This window comes from Bufo gargarizans, chromosome 10, assembly GCF_014858855.1.
Source record: "Bufo gargarizans isolate SCDJY-AF-19 chromosome 10, ASM1485885v1, whole genome shotgun sequence".
In the NCBI taxonomy this organism is placed as follows: domain Eukaryota; kingdom Metazoa; phylum Chordata; class Amphibia; order Anura; family Bufonidae; genus Bufo; species Bufo gargarizans.
In genome coordinates this window covers 131,422,542-131,441,594 of record NC_058089.1, presented here as the reverse complement: position 1 = coordinate 131,441,594, position 19,053 = coordinate 131,422,542, and the positions used below count along the sequence as shown (strand labels likewise).

Here is a 19,053-nt window from a genome sequence, read left to right as displayed (position 1 = left end):
TTAACTTTCTGGGGACCGACATCTCTGAGAATCTGTCCTGGTCAACCAACATCTCCAGCCTGGAGAAGGCACATCAGCGCCTCTATTTTTTGAGCACACAGAAGAAAAAGCACCTGTGCGATAGAAAGCATCCTGACTAACGGTGTCACAGTCTGGTATGGGAATTGCTCTGTTGCTGACCACAAGGCACTGCAGCGAGTGGTAAAAACCGCCCCACTCCCTGCCATTGAGGATGTTCACAAGAAGAGATGTCTACGCCGGGCACGCATCATTCTTAGGGACTCCTCTCATCCTGCCAATAAACTCCTCCAGAAGGCGCTACAGGAACCTTCAGACTAAAACCAGCAGGTTTAGGAACAGCTTCTTCCCCACAGCTGTCATCCTACTGAACGCCATCCCCGCTGAACCCTTTCATCCATACTCACTAAACCCTCTACACTCCGTGTGTGTGTGTGTGTGTGTGTGTATATATGGATTCTGTTAGTAGGTTACATGCTGCCGTGTAGGGCTGAATGTAATGACACCTTTCACTTCGCTTTCTGTTGCTTCATTGTGGAAAAAACGTACTGTTAATTCAAATGCAAATGTTATTCCCATCTCAGACATTGATGGCATATTGCTAGGAACAGGACAGAACAGGCCCCCAAATGTGAAGGAGAGCACACTGTGCAAGCATGGTCACCCTCAGCAATTTCTGGCAGTCCTAAAGAGATAAATGGAGAGGTGGCCGTACATGTGTGGGTGCACTCTCTATTCACTGTTATAGGACTTTCGAAAATTGACAAGTGCACTCGCTTGCCTTTTTACGGAACTCCCACAGCAGTGAATTGAGCACACCCCCACATGCGCGCTGTGCTCTTCGTCCCTATGGGGGCCCCGCTCTGGACAGGAGTAGGAACAAGAGGTGGGATCCACACCCATCTGATTTTGATGGCATATCCTGAGATGGGAATAACATTTGCATTTGAATTATCAGCACTTTTTCTCCACAATGAAGCATCAGAAAGGGAAGTGAAAGGTGTCATTACATTCAGCCCTACACGGCAGCATGGCTGGATTATTACTGAGTTTCATGGTGACACTCCCTTTAACCACTTCAGCCCCGCTAGGTGAAACCCCCTTCATGACCAGGCCACTTTTTACACTTCGGCACTACACTACTTTCACCGTTTATCGCTCAGTCATGCAACTTACCACCCAAATGAATTTTACCTCTTTTTCTTCTCACTAATGGAGCTTTCATTGAGTGGTATTTCATTGCTGCTGGCATTTTTACTTTTTTTGTTATTAATCAAAATGTAACGATTTTTTTGCAAAAAAATGACATTTTTCACTTTCAGCTGAAAAATTTTGCAAAAAAAACGACATCCATATATAAATTTTTCGCCAAATTTATTGTTCTACATGTCTTTGATAAAAAAAAAATGTTTGGGCAAAAAAAAAAATGGTTTGGGTAAAAGTTATAGCATTTACAAACTATGGTACAAAAATGTGAATTTCCGCTTTTTGAAACAGCTCTGACTTTCTGAGCACCTGTCATGTTTCCTGAGGTTCTACAATGCCCAAACAGTAGAAAACCCCCACAAATGACCCCATTTCGGAAAGTAGACACCCTAAGGTATTCGCTGATGGGCATAGTGAGTTCATAGAACTTTTTATTTTTTGTCACAAGTTAGCGGAAAATGATGATGATTTTATTTTTTTATTTTTTCTTACAAAGTCTCATATTCCACTAACTTGCGACAAAAAATAAAAAATTCTAGGAACTCACCATGCCCCTCACAGAATACCTTGGGGTGTCTTCTTTCCAAAATGGGGTCACTTGTGGCGTAGTTATACTGCCCTGGCAATTTAGGGGCCCAAATGTGTGAGAAGAACTTTGCAATCAAAATGTGTAAAAAATGACCGGTGAAATCCAAAAGGTGCACTTTGGAATATGTGCCCCTTTGCCCACCTTGGCAGCAAAAAAGTGTGACACATCTGGTATCGCCGTACTCAGGAGAAGTTGGGGAATGTGTTTTGGGGTGTCATTTTACATATACCCATGCTGGGTGAGAAAAATATCTTGGTCAAATGCCAACTTTGTATAAAAAAATGGGAAAAGTTGTCTTTTGCCAAGATATTTCTCTCATCCAGCATGGGTATATGTAAAATGACACCCCAAAACACATTCCCCAACTTCTCCTGAGTACGGCGATACCAGATGTGTCACACTTTTTTGCTGCCAAGGTGGGCAAAGGGGCACATATTCCAAAGTGCACCTTTCAGGATTTCGCAGGCCATTTTTTACACATTTTGATTGCAAGGTACTTCTCACACATTTGGGCCCCTAAATTGCCAGGGCAGTATAACTACGCCACAAGTGACCCCATTTTGGAAAGAAGACACCCCAAGGTATTCCGTGAGGGGCACTGGCGAGTTCCTAGAATTTTTTATTTTTTGTCACAAGTTAGCGGAAAATGATGATTTTTCTTTTTTTTTCTTTTTTCCTTACAAAGTCTCATATTCCACTAACTTGCGACAAAAAATAAAAAATTCTAGGAACTCGCCATGCCCCTCACGGAATACCTTGGGGTGTCTTCTTTCCAAAATGGGGTCACTTGTGGCGTAGTTATACTGCCCTGGCAATTTAGGGGCCCATATGTGTGAGAAGTACTTTGCAATCAAAATCTGTAAAAAATGACCGGTGAAATCCGAAAGGTGCACTTTGGAATATGTGCCCCTTTGCCCACCTTGGCAGCATAAAAGTGTCACACATCTGGTATCGCCGTACTCAGGAGAAGTTGGGGAATGTGTTTTGGGGTGTCATTTTACATATACCCATGCTGGGTGAGAGAAATATCTTGGCAAAAGACAACTTTTCCCATTTTTTTATACAAAGTTGGCATTTGACCAAGATATTTTTCTCACCCAGCATGGGTATATGTAAAATGACACCCCAAAACACATTCCCCAACTTCTCCTGAGTACGGCGATACCAGATGTGTCACACTTTTTTGCTGCCAAGGTGGGCAAAGGGGCACATATTCCAAAGTGCACCTTTCGGATTTTGCAGGGCATTTTTTACACATTTTGATTGCAAAGTTCTTCTCACACATTTGGGCCCCTAAATTGCCAGGGCAGTATAACTACCCCACAAGTGACCCCATTTTGGAAAGAAGACACCCCAAGGTATTCCGTGAGGGGCATGGCGAGTTCCTAGAATTTTTTATTTTTTGTCGCAAGTTAGTGGAATATGAGACTTTGTAAGGAAAAAAGAAAAAAAAAGAAAAATCATCATTTTCCGCTAACTTGTGACAAAAAATAAAAAATTCTAGGAACTCACCATGCCCCTCACGGAATACCTTGGGGTGTCTTCTTTCCAAAATGGGGTCACTTGTGGCGTAGTTATACTGCCCTGGCAATTTAGGGGCCCAAATGTGTAAGAAGTACCTTGCAATCAAAATGTGTAAAAAATGGCCTGCGAAATCCGAAAGGTGCCCCTTTGCCCACCTTGGCTGCAAAAAAGTGTCACACATATGGTATCGCCGTACTCAGGAGAAGTTGGGGAATGTGTTTTGGGGGGTCATTTTACATATACCCATGCTGGGTGAGAGAAATATCTTGGCAAAAGACAACTTTTCCCATTTTTTTATACAAAGTTGGCATTTGACCAAGATATTTTTCTCACCCAGCATGGGTATATGTAAAATGACACCCCAAAACACATTCCCCAACTTCTCCTGAGTACGGCGATACCACATGTGTGACACTTTTTTGCAGCCTAGATGCGCAAAGGGGCCCAAATTCCTTTTAGGAGGGCATTTTTAGACATTTGGATCCCAGACTTCTTCTCACACTTTCGGGCCCCTAAAAAGCCAGGGCAGTATAAATACCCCACATGTGACCCCACTTTGGAAAGAAGACACCCCAAGGTATTCAATGAGGGGCATGGCGAGTTCCTAGAATTTTTTTTTTTTTGCATAAGTTAGCGGATATTGATTTTTTTTTGTTTTTTTCTCACAAAGTCTCACTTTCCGCTAACTTAGGACAAAAATTTCAATCTTTCATGGACTCAATATGCCCCTCACGGAATACCTTGGGGTGTCTTCTTTCCGAAATGGGGTCACATGTGGGGTATTTATACTGCCCTGGCTTTTTAGGGGCCCTAAAGCGTGAGAAGAAGTCTGGAATATAAATGTCTAAAAATGTTTACGCATTTGGATTCCGTGAGGGGTATGGTGCGTCCATGTGAGATTTTATTTTTTGACACAAGTTAGTGGAATATGAGACTTAGTAAGAAAAAACAAAAACAAACAAAAAATTTCCGCTAACTTGTGCCAAAAAAAATGTCTGAATGGAGCCTTACCAGGGGGGGGGGGGGTGATCAATGACAGGGGGGTGATCAATGACAGGGGGGTGATCACCCATATAGACTCCCTGATCACCCCCCTGTCATTGATCACCCCCCCTGTAAGGCTCCATTCAGACATCCGCATGATTTTTTACGGATCCATGGATACATGGATCGGATCCACAGAACGCATGCGGACGTCTGAATGGAGCCTTACAGGGGGGTTATCAATGACAGGGGGTGATCAGGGTAATCAGGGTGATCACCCCCCTGTCACTGATCACCCCCCCTGTAAGGCTCCATTCAGACATCCGCATGATTTTTTACGGATCCATGGATACATGGATCGGATCCACAAAACGCATGCGGACGTCTGAATGGAGCCTTACAGGGGGGTTATCAATGACAGGGGGTGATCAGGGTAATCGGGGTGATCACCCCCCTGTCACTGATCACCCCCCCTGTAAGGCTCCATTCAGACATCCGCATGATTTTTTACGGATCCATGGATACATGGATCGGATCCACAAAACGCATGCGGACGTCTGAATGGAGCCTTACAGGGGGGTTATCAATGACAGGGGGTGATCAGGGTAATCGGGGTGATCACCCCCCTGTCACTGATCACCCCCCCTGTAAGGCTCCATTCAGACATCCGCATGATTTTTTACGGATCCATGGATACATGGATCGGATCCACAGAACGCATGCGGACGTCTGAATGGAGCCTTACAGGGGGGTTATCAATGACAGGGGGTGATCAGGGTAATCAGGGGTGATCACCCCCCTGTCACTGATCACCCCCCCTGTAAGGCTCCATTCAGACATCCGCATGATTTTTTACGGATACATGGATACATGGATCGGATCCACAGAACGCATGCGGACGTCTGAATGGAGCCTTACAGGGGGGTTATCAATGACAGGGGGTGATCAGGGTAATCAGGGTGATCACCCCCCTGTCACTGATCACCCCCCCTGTAAGGCTCCATTCAGACATCCGCATGATTTTTTACGGATCCATGGATACATGGATCGGATCCACAGAACGCATGCGGACGTCTGAATGGAGCCTTACAGGGGGGTTATCAATGACAGGGGGTGATCAGGGTAATCAGGGTGATCACCCCCCTGTCACTGATCACCCCCCCTGTAAGGCTCCATTCAGACATCCGCATGATTTTTTACGGATCCATGGATACATGGATCGGATCCACAAAACGCATGCGGACGTCTGAATGGAGCCTTACAGGGGGGTTATCAATGACAGGGGGTGATCAGGGTAATCGGGGTGATCACCCCCCTGTCACTGATCACCCCCCCTGTAAGGCTCCATTCAGACATCCGCATGATTTTTTACGGATCCATGGATACATGGATCGGATCCACAAAACGCATGCGGACGTCTGAATGGAGCCTTACAGGGGGGTTATCAATGACAGGGGGTGATCAGGGTAATCGGGGTGATCACCCCCCTGTCACTGATCACCCCCCCTGTAAGGCTCCATTCAGACATCCGCATAATTTTTTACGGATCCATGGATACATGGATCGGATCCACAAAACGCATGCGGACGTCTGAATGGAGCCTTACAGGGGGGTTATCAATGACAGGGGGTGATCAGGGTAATCGGGGTGATCACCCCCCTGTCACTGATCACCCCCCCTGTAAGGCTCCATTCAGACATCCGCATGATTTTTTACGGATCCATGGATACATGGATCGGATCCACAGAACGCATGCGGACGTCTGAATGGAGCCTTACAGGGGGGTTATCAATGACAGGGGGTGATCAGGGTAATCGGGGTGATCACCCCCCTGTCACTGATCACCCCCCCTGTAAGGCTCCATTCAGACATCCGCATGATTTTTTACGGATACATGGATCGGATCCACAGAACGCATGCGGACGTCTGAATGGAGCCTTACAGGGGGGTTATCAATGACAGGGGGTGATCAGGGTAATCAGGGTGATCACCCCCCTGTCACTGATCACCCCCCCTGTAAGGCTCCATTCAGACATCCGCATGATTTTTTACGGATCCATGGATACATGGATCGGATCCACAGAACGCATGCGGACGTCTGAATGGAGCCTTACAAGGGGGTTATCAATGACAGGGGGTGATCAGGGTGATCACCCCCCTGTCACTGATCACCCCCCCTGTAAGGCTCCATTCAGACATCCGCATGATTTTTTACGGATCCATGGATCGGATCCACAGAACGCATGCGGACGTCTGAATGGAGCCTTACAGGGGGGGTTATCAATGACAGGGGGTGATCAGGGAGTGTATATGGGTGATCACCCGCCTGTCATTGATCACCCTCCATTCAGACGTCCGCATGTGTTTTGCGGATCCGATCCATGTATCCATGGATCCGTAAAAATCATGCGGATGTCTGAATGGAGCCTTACAGGGGGGGTGATCAGTGACAGGGGGGTGATCAATGACAGGGGGTGATCAGGGAGTGTATATGGGTGATCACCCGCCTGTCATTGATCACCCCCCTGTAAGGCTCCATTCAGACGTCCGTATGCTTTTTGCGGATCCGATCCATGTATCCGTGGATCCGTAAAAATCATACGGACGTCTGAACGGAGCCTGACAGGGGGGTGATCAATGACAGGGCGGTGATCAATGACAGGGGGGTGATCAGGGAGTTTATATGGGGTGATCATGGGTGATCGGGGGTTTATAAGGGGTTAATAAGTGACGGGGGGGGGGGGTGTAGTGTAGTGTGGTGTTGGGTGCGACTGTACTGACCTACTTGAGTCCTCTGGTGGTCGATCCTAACAAAAGGGACCACCAGAGGACCAGGTAGGAGGTATATTAGACGCTGTTATGAAAACAGCGTCTAATATACCTGTTAGGGGTTAAAAAATTCGGATCTCCAGCCTGCCAGCGAACGATCGCCGCTGGCATGCTGGAGATCCACTCGCTTACCTTCCGTTCCTGTGAGCGCGCGCGCCTGTGTGCGCGCGTTCACAGGAAATCTCGGCTCTCGCGGGAGGACGCGTATATGCGTCCACCCAGAAGAGCAGGACCGCCGCCAGGACGCAATCCTGCGTACGGCGGTCCTGAGGTGGTTAACATTTCCATTAGAATGCAGAAACTTTCCCCATGGATCTAAATTACGTTGCAAGGAAAGTCAGCACACGAGAACGTTACAAATACTAGACTGGCTCCTGAAATGTACCGACTGATTGGATTTACAATCTGCAATAAATAATACTGCAGAGGCTCCCAATGCCAATTCTAATTCAATGCCAATGTCTAATTGGTCTTCCTGACCTGAGAGGTTTGGCAACCATGTTAGTGAATGAGACAAAAGGATTCCCGCTATGAGCACATCTGACTGCAGGATCTGTTTCATTTCACTGTCACTTATCATATTGTAACTAACGCATCCGGGCAGCGTCATCTCCGATAAATCTAATTATAAGGTGGTAAGTTCGCCAGGAAGACTGGTTTAAGCCAAGTAAGTACAATGCAGCCGTTCTAAACCTAAAAAATACAGAAAAAGTGAAGGGACACAGACCTAAGCGCAAACGGACAGTAAACCAAGACCAGGTAGCAGGATTTCATGGCGCCTCCGGACGGCTTTTATGAACCTGACACACACATTGGATGTACAGGCTACATGTTCACACACACAAGTATTCTGAAAATAAGAAATCTTTTCATATTGGGGTCAGGCAATAAAAGCAGATGCACAACCTCACACAATCAGATTTATGTGTAATATTTTTTATATATTTCTCTATTAACAAGGTGCTGGTAGCACCCCCAGGAAACCCGCGGCAGTGCTACATTTACTGGCTGGATCCTGGCTTTCATTTGTGAATCTCCGCTTTGTCAGCAATAATTTACGCCCAGTTCCGATGATATTACTAAAGGAAATCTTAAAGGATTTTACGACTAAATCTGCAGTGAAAGCCTCACGACGGTTTTCGGTTAGCATCACGAGACTGACGGGAGTGGCCTGGCAAGACACTGAACCCCACATAGCCCTCTTCCCAGGCTACATTCCTTTCATCACCCATTGTGCAAACTGCGAACAAGGACCAAAAGGCTTTAAAAAAAGAAGCGAGTCAGCAGAAAGAAATCCTATATGACCAGAAATGCTGCTGTGTGTGGCCTGTGGTCAATGCTGGTAAATTCAGACGAGTTTCACGCTCTATAATAAAGTCAGAACACATTATACCCAATATTTTACAGAGTTTATAGAAGGGATTTCTACCGTAATATCTACAGACATTAGAAAGTTTGTGCAGGAAATCTTACCGAGGGAAAGAAGGAAACACCCGGCTGCTAAAAATACTGAGATTGAATCCATTGCAAACTGAATAAATAAGAGAATTAGTCTACAATTTATTGATTGATAAAAGCCTATGACAAGTATTTTACAGTTTCTAGAATTAATGAAGCCACATTATAGGACAACTGTGCAGTTACATTGTAATAGTCGTCTTATACTGATCCCGAGATACCACCGATAATGTGTACATACATTACTCATCCTGTACTATACTCCAGAGCTGCACTCACTATTCTGCTGGTGCAGTCACTGTGTACATACATTACTTATCCTGTACTGATCCTGAGTTACATCCTGTATTATACTCCAGAGCTGCACTCACTATTCGGCTGGTGCAGTCACTGTGTACATACATTACTTATCCTGTACTGATCCTGAGTTACATCCTGTATTATACTCCAGAGCTGCACTCACTATTCTGCTGGTGCAGTCACTGTGTACATACATTACTTATCCTGTACTGATCCTGAGTTACATCCTGTATTATCCTCCAGAGCTGCACTCACTATTCTGCTGGTGCAGTCACTGTGTACATACATTACTTATCCTGTACTCATCCTGAGTTACATCCTGTATTATACTCCAGAGCTGCACTCACTATTCTGCTGGTGCAGTTACTGTGTACATACATTACTTATCCTGTACTCATCCTGAGTTACATCCTGTATTATACTCCAGAGCTGCACTCACTATTCTGCTGGTGCAGTTACTGTGTACATACATTACTTATCCTGCACTGATCCTGAGTTACATCCTGTATTATACTCCAGAGCTGCACTCACTATTCTGCTGGTGCAGTCACTGTGTACATACATTACTTATCCTGTACTGATCCTGAGTTACATCCTGTATTATCCTCCAGAGCTGCACTCACTATTCTGCTGGTGCAGTCACTGTGTACATACATTACTTATCCTGTACTCATCCTGAGTTACATCCTGTATTATACTCCAGAGCTGCACTCACTATTCTGCTGGTGCAGTTACTGTGTACATACATTACTTATCCTGTACTCATCCTGAGTTACATCCTGTATTATACTCCAGAGCTGCACTCACTATTCTGCTGGTGCAGTTACTGTGTACATACATTACTTATCCTGCACTGATCCTGAGTTACATCCTGTATTATACTCCAGAGCTGCACTCACTATTCTGCTGGTGCAGTCACTGTGTACATACATTACTTATCCTGTACTAATCCTGAGTTACATCCTGTATTATACTCCAGAGCTGCGCTCACTATTCTGCTGGTGCAGTCATTGTGTACATACATTACTTATCCTGTACTGATCCTGAGTTACATCCTGTATTATACTCCAGAGCTGCGCTCACTATTCTGCTGGTGCAGTCACTGTGTACATACATTACTTATCCTGTACTGATCCTGAGTTACATCCTCTATTATACTCCAGAGCTGCACTCACTATTCTGCTGGTGCAGTCACTGTGTACATACATTACTTATCCTGTACTGATCCTTAGTTACATCCTCTATTATACTCCAGAGCTGCACTCACTATTCTGCTGGTGCAGTCACTGTGTACATACATTACTTATCCTGTACTGATCCTGAGTTACATCCTGTATTATACCCCAGAGCTGTACTCACTATTCTGCTGGTGCAGTCACTGTGTACATACATTTTCTGTATTTTACTCCAGAGCTGCACTCCCTAGATCCCTTATCTGCACAGACGTTACAGTGAATTTACATTCCCATTCCAACTAGCAATTCCTGTGAAGGAGGTGTGGGGGGTGGGGGGGGTATTCTTATGAAAACCTTGACTAATAGTAATGGAGGGATTCCAGGATAAACATTAGGGTTTCATAAACTGATAACATTTCGGTCTAACAGGCAATAAAAAAAAACTTTGAAAATCTTAATATCTATATCCGCTGTGATGTCATATAGAGTAAATCTTCAAGGAATCACTGGGACGACATTCAATTTATTTTTTTATTTTTTAGTTTGCTTGAATTTCTGGTTTGAAGCCAAAGACTGGAGGCAAGATTCCATGGTAGATAACAGAAAGGTGCGATGCAGATACTAGGCACCAGTGAGGGCAGTGACCGCCGTCACATTCACAGTGCGGTTCCCACTGAGACAGATATTCTGGGGTCACACCCGGGAATGTGGAGCCCGTACCCGTCGGCGGCCAGCGCTGCATTACGTTCCAGTAAATGTTTTCTTAAGATAAGAAGTCTGGAGACTTGGATGCAGCCGGGGATCCACATACTGAGCTGATAAGCACATGAACACAAGACAACAGGCCAGGACGCGGTCGGTGCCCCCAATAACCCTAATCTCATCCAAACTTGTAATTAACCATAAGATGATGAACGTCTTAGGCTACTTTCACACTAGCGTTCGATCGGATCCGTTCTGAACGGATCCGATCATAATAATGCAGACGGAGGCTCCGTTCAGTACGGATCCGTCTGCATTATTTTGGCATATAAAAGCTAAGTGTGAAAATAGCCTCGGACGGATCCGTCCAGACTTTCAATGTAAAGTCAATGGGGGACGGATCCGCTTGAAGATTGAGCCACATTGTGGCATATTCAAACGGATCCGTCCCCATTGACTTACATTGTAAGTCTGGACGGATCCGCACGGCCAGGCGGACACCCGAACGCTGCAAGCAGCGTTCAGCTGTCCGCCTGTCCGTGCGGAGGCGAGCGGAGCGGAGGCTGAACGCCGCCAGACTGATGCAGTCTGAGCGGATCCGCTCCATTCAGACTGCATCAGGGCTGGACGGCTGCGTTCGGGTCCGCTCGTGAGCCCCTTCAAACGGAGCTCACGAGCGGACCGACGAACGCTAGTGTGAAAGTAGCCTAACAGTAACTGCAGACGCCTCGGATCAGCTCATTGTCATCTGGAGGCCAAAGGGCCTTTTATTCTAGTTTTATAGTAGACGGCTGAACGGTTGTGCTGACAAGGCCCTTCTACCTGCTGTCGCCCTCGTTTCCTCATAGAGTGTAAGCTCTTGTGAGCAGGGCCCTCGCTCCTGATTAGTTTCTTACTCGGTCTGGCTTTGCTTGCTCGTTCCTTCTGACGGTATAGTGCTGCGGTATATGCGGCTGCTACATGATGATGGTCACGCGACCACCATGTAAACCTGTCCAGAGATCAGACGACAAACCATCCTGCTCTCATTTGTTGTTCCATAGATGATGAGGGTGAAAAAAGACACAGGTCCAACCTGTAATCCACCTGTGTTGATCGAGAGGAAGGTAAAACCCCTTTATTAGGTGCTCTCACCATATTAAAGGGGTCCTCTCACTTCAGCTAATGGCATTTAGATAGCGCTGATGGAGCATCAGATTACCGGATCAATCACCTCATTAGTAACAGACTGGGGGCTACTATAAGGTAATGCTGGCGGTTTTATAAAAGATTTTGAGGTGACGGGTTCCCTTTAAGGGTAGAATTGCTTCCGATTCCAACTCCCTGGATCAGCACCCCATCTCCAGAATCTGGCACCAACAACTTGTGATATTAATACATCCAGGAACCTCCTGAACTTGTATAATGAATCGGCCATCACAACCTCCATAGAGCTCCATAGTCTCACTGCTCTGACAGTAAAGAATCCTGGCTAGGATGATGAAGAAACCTTCTTTCCTCTAGATGTAGAGAGCGTCCTCAGGTCAAGGCATAAAAGGATCATCAGAAAGATCTCTGCACTGTCCATTCATGTCTTTGGCAATCTGGTTTTCCAAACTGAAGTACCTTGATCACCCCCACCGCCCCCGCTCTAGTGCTGCAATGTCCTTCTTACACACAGGTCTCCAAAATGTGTCTAAGAGGAAGGAGCTACATTTCTCACATGGACCCCCACCCGATAACTACAACCTATAAATACAGCGACCGAGCGTACGACCTGCTATATCGCTGATCAGCACTAGGCTCGTCAGCTGTCTGACAATACATAGCATGCTCCTAGTGTATCTGCTTCTTCTGTACAAAGTACAGTTCTCAGGCACAAAGATGCTTGCAAATAGCATGGTTACAGGTCGCTGCCACCAGGGGGTGATCTCAATAAGGGGTCTACTGAATGAACGCCATCCACAGGTTGTCCCCCTAGTGGTGACCGCAGGCAACTGAAAATTCCAAGTCTATAGAAAAGGAGCAGAACAAAGAAATGGAGCCTGGAACCCTTATCCAATTAGGATCAGCCATGCTGACAAGAGGTGTTGTAACGACAGGTGCAAACTAAAGCCGAAATCTGCAACTTAAAAGTGCTTTTACTTCAGGGGAAAAAAAGAAGGAAAAACTGGACTTCACACAGAGCACACGCTAATTAACACGTATGAAACCTGCATGGGACGATGGGAGAAGCTGCACAGAGGCCTCGTATTTAGCTACAAAAGGCATCTATGCCCCGGTGTGCGGGACGGACACTGATCCCGCCGGCTGGAGGCGCACACAAAGAGCCTTTGATCCGGCTGACAAATATATGGAGGTGATTAAGCGCCGCCGGCTGAGCGCTGCCAACCAATCAGGAAGCTGTTTGAACAGGATCTGCAGAGGTTAATTCTCCTTGGAGGCGAGTTGTTTGAAGGTTGGCATTCATAGAATCACACATTTCATATCCTGGGCTGAGCTGGCAAGGTAAAACCACGGCCCCTGACCCTGTGTAAACCTCCCCGCTGTCTCTCACAATCCTGGGGCCAAACACCATGGCTGGCCCAAATACATAAAGCGAAGGGGGAGGGGCGTCACTCTTCCAACATTCATTCCTGATTAACAGTTATTAGCTGTTTATTAAGGTCTCGGAGAAAGCCATAAAACGTGGTGAGGGTGCTCTGGCGAGCAAAACCTGGAACCGAAACCCTAGGAAAAAAAACAAGTAGGTTTCATCCAGCAGATCGCATTTAACCCTTGTGATAAATGATGTTGATCTCTGTAACGAGCATCATTTACAGTAAAGTCCGCTCTCTGTAGGATTGTTTGGCTTGAATGTAGAGCTGCGTCTGGACAGTGTCCCCGCGTCAGGGAATGACTTTTTCCTGAATGAAGGCGTGCACCCCCCGGCAGTCACGCAGGTGAAGGCTACAATAACAGGGAGAGAATTACGGACAATTAGTGACGGCAAAAATGTCTGCATCACGGAAAACCTCCGCTTATTTGGCAGCTCTTTTGATAGGTGTCAACTCCAAGAGGGGCACTTCTGCCAACAGAGATGAAGAAAATCAAAGAAATTATGTCTTCCAAAAAGTGAGCAGCCCCCGGGCACCTGCACCCCTCTTCTGTATTACAGAGGGGGCTGACGTGTAATCCCTTAAATACACAGATGTCAGACCTCAGCGTTCCTCTGACACCAGCTCCGGCCTCATGTTGGCTGGACGGCGACTTCCCACGTTCTCCTGCTTGAGGAGCATGCCGAGAAAATGCAAGCTGGAAAGCTGCGCCTGTGCACTGCACTGCCAAGAGCTGACAGGCCGTCACTCCCAGGAACCGGGCAGGGTCTGGCAGGTCAGCGCCTGCTGCACAGGCCTCCCTCAGGGCGCTCCCGGCTCAGTGGGGGGACAGCATCCAGGACCACCATCTTGTAAGGCCACAAGGCAGTGACTGGGGACACCACAGAGCAGGTTAAAAGTAATCTAATCCTCGCCACCTTCAGTCTTAGGACGGGCAGGAGTCCCGGAGATCGCACAAGTATTAGAATGCTATATATACCCAATAACAAGAGGGGAACACCTTTTTAAGAGTCCTTTATATGACCAGATTCGCTGCCCACAGCGAGCGGCAATTGACGAGATGCAATGTGATCGGCCCTCTTATTATTTATACTACTAATTAATGGTGAAGGGGTGAATGAGCAATAGTTAATGCCATCCCCTGCCAATCTGACACTGAATGTCAGTATTACACACCCATTAAAACCCCTTGATCATTCATATTTTGCACATGCGCACTAGGATCCCAATAAATGCCGCCCTATAGCATCCACCACAATACAGATGCTACAGGAGGATACACATGTAACAGACAACTGTTGTACAGGATGGCGTCCACTTGGGGGAAAAAAAACATTTCTTTTGCATTATAATCCCATAGACTTTAAGATCATTACTGAAGAACATGCTTGAAAGACTGATTTCTAGCATATCCTAAGGACCGTCTCCATAGGCTGGTACCCACAGGGTTAATCCCAGCTCACGCTTTAATGTATGAAACCACAATGATGAGGTAAAATGCTGGAACGCGGCTGATTACGATGCACTGCAGACAAATTAAAAACATATTTCCTGCCTGATGGTGAATATTACAAATGTGTGGCTGGCTCCGGGAGGGAGGAGATGTGCAAGAAAGGACATAAAGCGGCCTTATGGAGAGCGAGAGATTAGGCCAAGGCTCGCACAACACATACATCATACGGACACCCAATTCTCCTTCTGGCATCTGCTCCCCTGGCTTTGATATGTGGATGAAGTTCAGTCGCACTGATTTTGGGGAGGCGGCATGGCTGCCCTCAGAGCTGCGATATTACACAAACAGCGGGATCCACAAACAGGACGGCCACAAAGCGAAAGCCCATGTAAAAGGGGTTTTATGGAAATGTCTGACGCTATAAAACTCCAAGTTGTGAAACTTTTAATAGACACCGCGGAACAGTCAGCGTATCTGCAGCCGCCATGAAATCCACTTCCCTGATAATAAAACAGTAATATGCTCGGACTTCAAGACAGACGCGCGCCCCGGGCACTTAAAGCACCATTTTTTCTCTTGGACGTTATCACAACTGCTAAAGTCTCAGCACAATACCCTTCACCAGTCTACAAGGGTTAGTGAGGTTTTACGGGTCAGCTCTGTGTCAGATGTGGCTGCTTTATTTATTTTTAGCCTTTTCCATGCGGACGTCATCCAGAAGATGTGGCATCAAACGAGACGCTGATGGATCCTGAACATCAAGGAATATCCTGAATATTGCCTCAGTTTGGAGCAGTGAAAAATGTGAATGCCAATAAATGATTCCCCCCCCCCCCCCCCTTTACAAAAACACGTCTGATTAGGATGGTGCATGTTCTGACACCGTATGAACTCTCCCCCAGGCAACCTAACTGGTACTTGCCGATGGTCACAGGTACCGGTGATGGTGTAGGATACTTTATCACCAAAACCACGGTTTTTCACATGACGGCTCCACGTGCTATTATGTTTGGCACTTTTTGCCGCTGACGTGCAGGAAGGGGACAAACAGAATGTAAAGTTACCGGCAGCTTTGAATTAATTGGATTTTTAACAACAGATTTTACAATGTGATGTGTGAATTCCACCGCTGCCGTGGGATTTGCACCAGAAACATCCACCCCATGTGCAATGGGTGACATGAATGGGTCTGCAATCCGGAAGGTCGGTGCGGAACGGAGGCACGGAACCCCATGCACTACTTTTTTCAATTGAATGGGTCCACGTCCACATGCGGCGGCCCTACAGTCGGTGCCCTGCTGCGGACTGCAAATTGTGGTCCACAGCACAGGTCCGCGCATGGGGCCTTATTGTAAGCCCAACTGTATGTGCACCTGGTGAATAAATCAGACTCGTGAACGCCATTTTTCAGCACTTGCACCTCTTTCCGGACCCAGCCCGTGCCCATACAAAAGGCTAAGCGGAAGAAAGTCAACTTGAGATCAACGTTAAACTGCAAGACAATTTTTATTTTACTCCTCTAGCGCTCACATATTCCACAGCGCTGTACAGACATTATCATCACGCTGTCCACAGGAGCTCACAATCTATGCCCCCTATCAGTCTGTCTTTGGAGTGCGAGAGGAAACTGGAGAACCCGGAGGAAACCCACACAAACAAGGGGAGAACATACAAACTCCATGCAGATGTTATCCTTGGTAGGATCCAAACCCAGGACCCCAGCGCTGCAAGGTGCCAGTGCTAATAACCACTGAGCCACCGCACTGCCCAGTCACATGACTGCTCAATCCTGCCCATCAAACAGAGAGGAGCAGAACCACTGGGGATCAGAGAGGACATAAAAAGGATTCACTATGTAAAGTAAGCAACTAGAAATGACATTTACATAGACAGACATGTACGTAGATTAGGATTTTTACACTGAGGTTTGTGGGAAACCCCTTTTAGGCTCAATCAGCAAGAACATGAGCCCCGACAGGAAGTTCTTTGTTTAATACAGTCGCTCATTATCCCCCAAGGCCCAACTAGCGCAAAAGTACATACAAGAAAGCTGACGTTATACCACTGAAATATGCACTGATATATTAAACACTCCGATGTAAATGCTTACACTAGCAATATAAAGGCTTGTGAAGTCACGTCTCCCCAACCCGGGACATTGCCGTGAGGAACAACGTATATTTCTGGCCTAAGCTCCCATTAATCTCACGTTTCAGAATTCAGGTATCAAGTTGTTCATGACCTAATTTCACCTCCCCTCGTAACCTACATCTTTTATACAGCGCAGCATACTTGCATAGGAATTGGGCCGCATTCAAGCCGTACAAAAGCCTCTCCAAGTCCTTCCATCTGCCGATGTTTAAATTCTTCTCTCTCTCTAGTCTCCAGTCCTTTGCACAATGATTCACATCACATTTTTATTTTTTGGTAAATGAAAACAATTTTTCCGCCGTGTATCCGTGTATTTTTTGCTGATTAATGGTATTTTACAGCCAGAGGAAGGACTAAACAAACACTGGGACTGGAAGGCATGAAATCCTCTCTGTTTGTCAGAAGTGGGAACAATGAAGCCAAGAAACAGTCGCTCTCATTGTTCGATAGATTTTTATGGTATAAGCAGAAACAGAATAAAAAACTGCCTCTTCTAATCGTCCTGATGGGTGTAATTAAAAGCGGGTTGCTTTTTGCCTCTATTGTAATGTATCATGGGAACAGCAAAGAGGACTCAACATGGCAGCAACAAAACTGCTGAGAATGGCAAATCTACAAACGGCGCAGTAATAAGCCCGAAAGCGTACAATCCAGAGAGACAGAAGTGATGACTTGATGAAAGGGTCGTCCAGCGGCATACAGATTCACAGGAGGTTAAATATGAACAAGAAGCCAGAATCACGCTCACCGATCCTGTGCCGTAGCCATTCCTGAGCTGCTCCCGGCCTCTACCCCAGCAGGCCTTTCCCAGCATTGTCCGTGTGTGGAGACGGGACCGGAGCAGCATCAGAATTACATCAGCAGAGGCACCGTGAGGTTTTAAAATACATTTTAACCCCTATGACACAAAAATGTGGCAGCTCCCTTAAAGGTCATTTTCATTAACATTTTATTTTGAGATGCAAAATGAAAATCTATCTTTATGGCAGATCTATATTTTCTGCCCTCAACCTCCTGTACAAACAGAGTTAGGTCTTCTACCACGAGGAGGAGCGTACTGGAGATGGAGTCACGCTGACCAGCTCCCCCTGGTGGTCCGGGGAACATGAAGCATAAATAGTACGTCTCAATAATCCCATTTCATATATCCGTTTGCACCAAGTAAGACTAGCAGAAACTCAACCCATTATGTGTCTGCAGAAGCTGTAAATCTTCATTTATCGGACTGATGAACTCAAGTATTGTCACCGTGGGCTCCATTCAGGTGCTAAAGTGATGTGCAAACTTGAAGATCCATGGATCTTGGTTTGGAAGGCCTGATATCCTCTATGAGGGCAAGGGAAATGGTTGCAATGAAAGAATGACTCTGCTTCTGACTTGTATTGCAGCAGACAGGTCAGAAAACTGTTTAGTGCTGCACAGGTCCAGGGTATGTAGTAAAGCAGCATCCAATCTCCATCACAACTTGACCAGAAAGCAGCTCTTCTGAATGCATCTGATGCATTCCCCATGTATTCTGCAGAACTGGGGATTAGAATAATGGAGTTAAATGGGATGTAACGAGAGGTCCTGGGAATCTGTCTGGGCGCTGATGACCCTCACTACGTGGAGGGTGTGTGCACTGCTTTCAGAGCTTCAGGCTGTGATTCTGCCTCCCATACAAACACTTTCGCACAACTACAAATGCTGCTCTGACCATATAAACACATGACATAATAAGTGGGAACAGCGGGGCTGCAGATTCTCGGGGATTTGACGTGAACATCACAAGATAAAGGGGCTTCATTATCAGGCACTCCTTTAGCCAGAGTATGTAAATGGACAGCTCGACCCCAGGGAGCACCAGAGCTTCAGACGGTGAATGCAACACCCGGTACCTGGTTCAGCAACCAGCAAAACAAAAGCACTGACAACATGTAAGCATGCAAATGCAACGCGTCATCACCTGGGGCAACGCGGCTGCCCCGGCCAACAAGCTGCACTGGTCGCGCATCAAAAACTGCAGCAAGGGAGGGGCACCGTCTGCTTACATACATCACATCCAGAATGAATGGTGGGATATATATTCATAGATATCAGCCCAAGGTT

The 19,053-nt window shown here is 46.4% G+C and overlaps 1 protein-coding gene across 2 annotated transcripts in view; it reads right to left on the bottom strand.

Moving 5' to 3' along the window:
- The window catches only part of LOC122920612 (BTG3 associated nuclear protein), a 326,695-nt gene that overhangs the window by 248,816 nt on the left and 58,826 nt on the right, over positions 1-19,053 (bottom strand). Inside the window, exon 1 of one of the 2 annotated variants that reach the window (XM_044270257.1) lies at positions 17,107-17,178. The exons of the other annotated variant lie outside the window; for it this stretch is intronic. The gene's annotated coding sequence lies outside the window, so the exon portion shown is untranslated. Of the gene's footprint in view, positions 1-17,106; positions 17,179-19,053 lie in introns of those variants that run through there. 2 annotated transcript variants of the gene reach the window in all.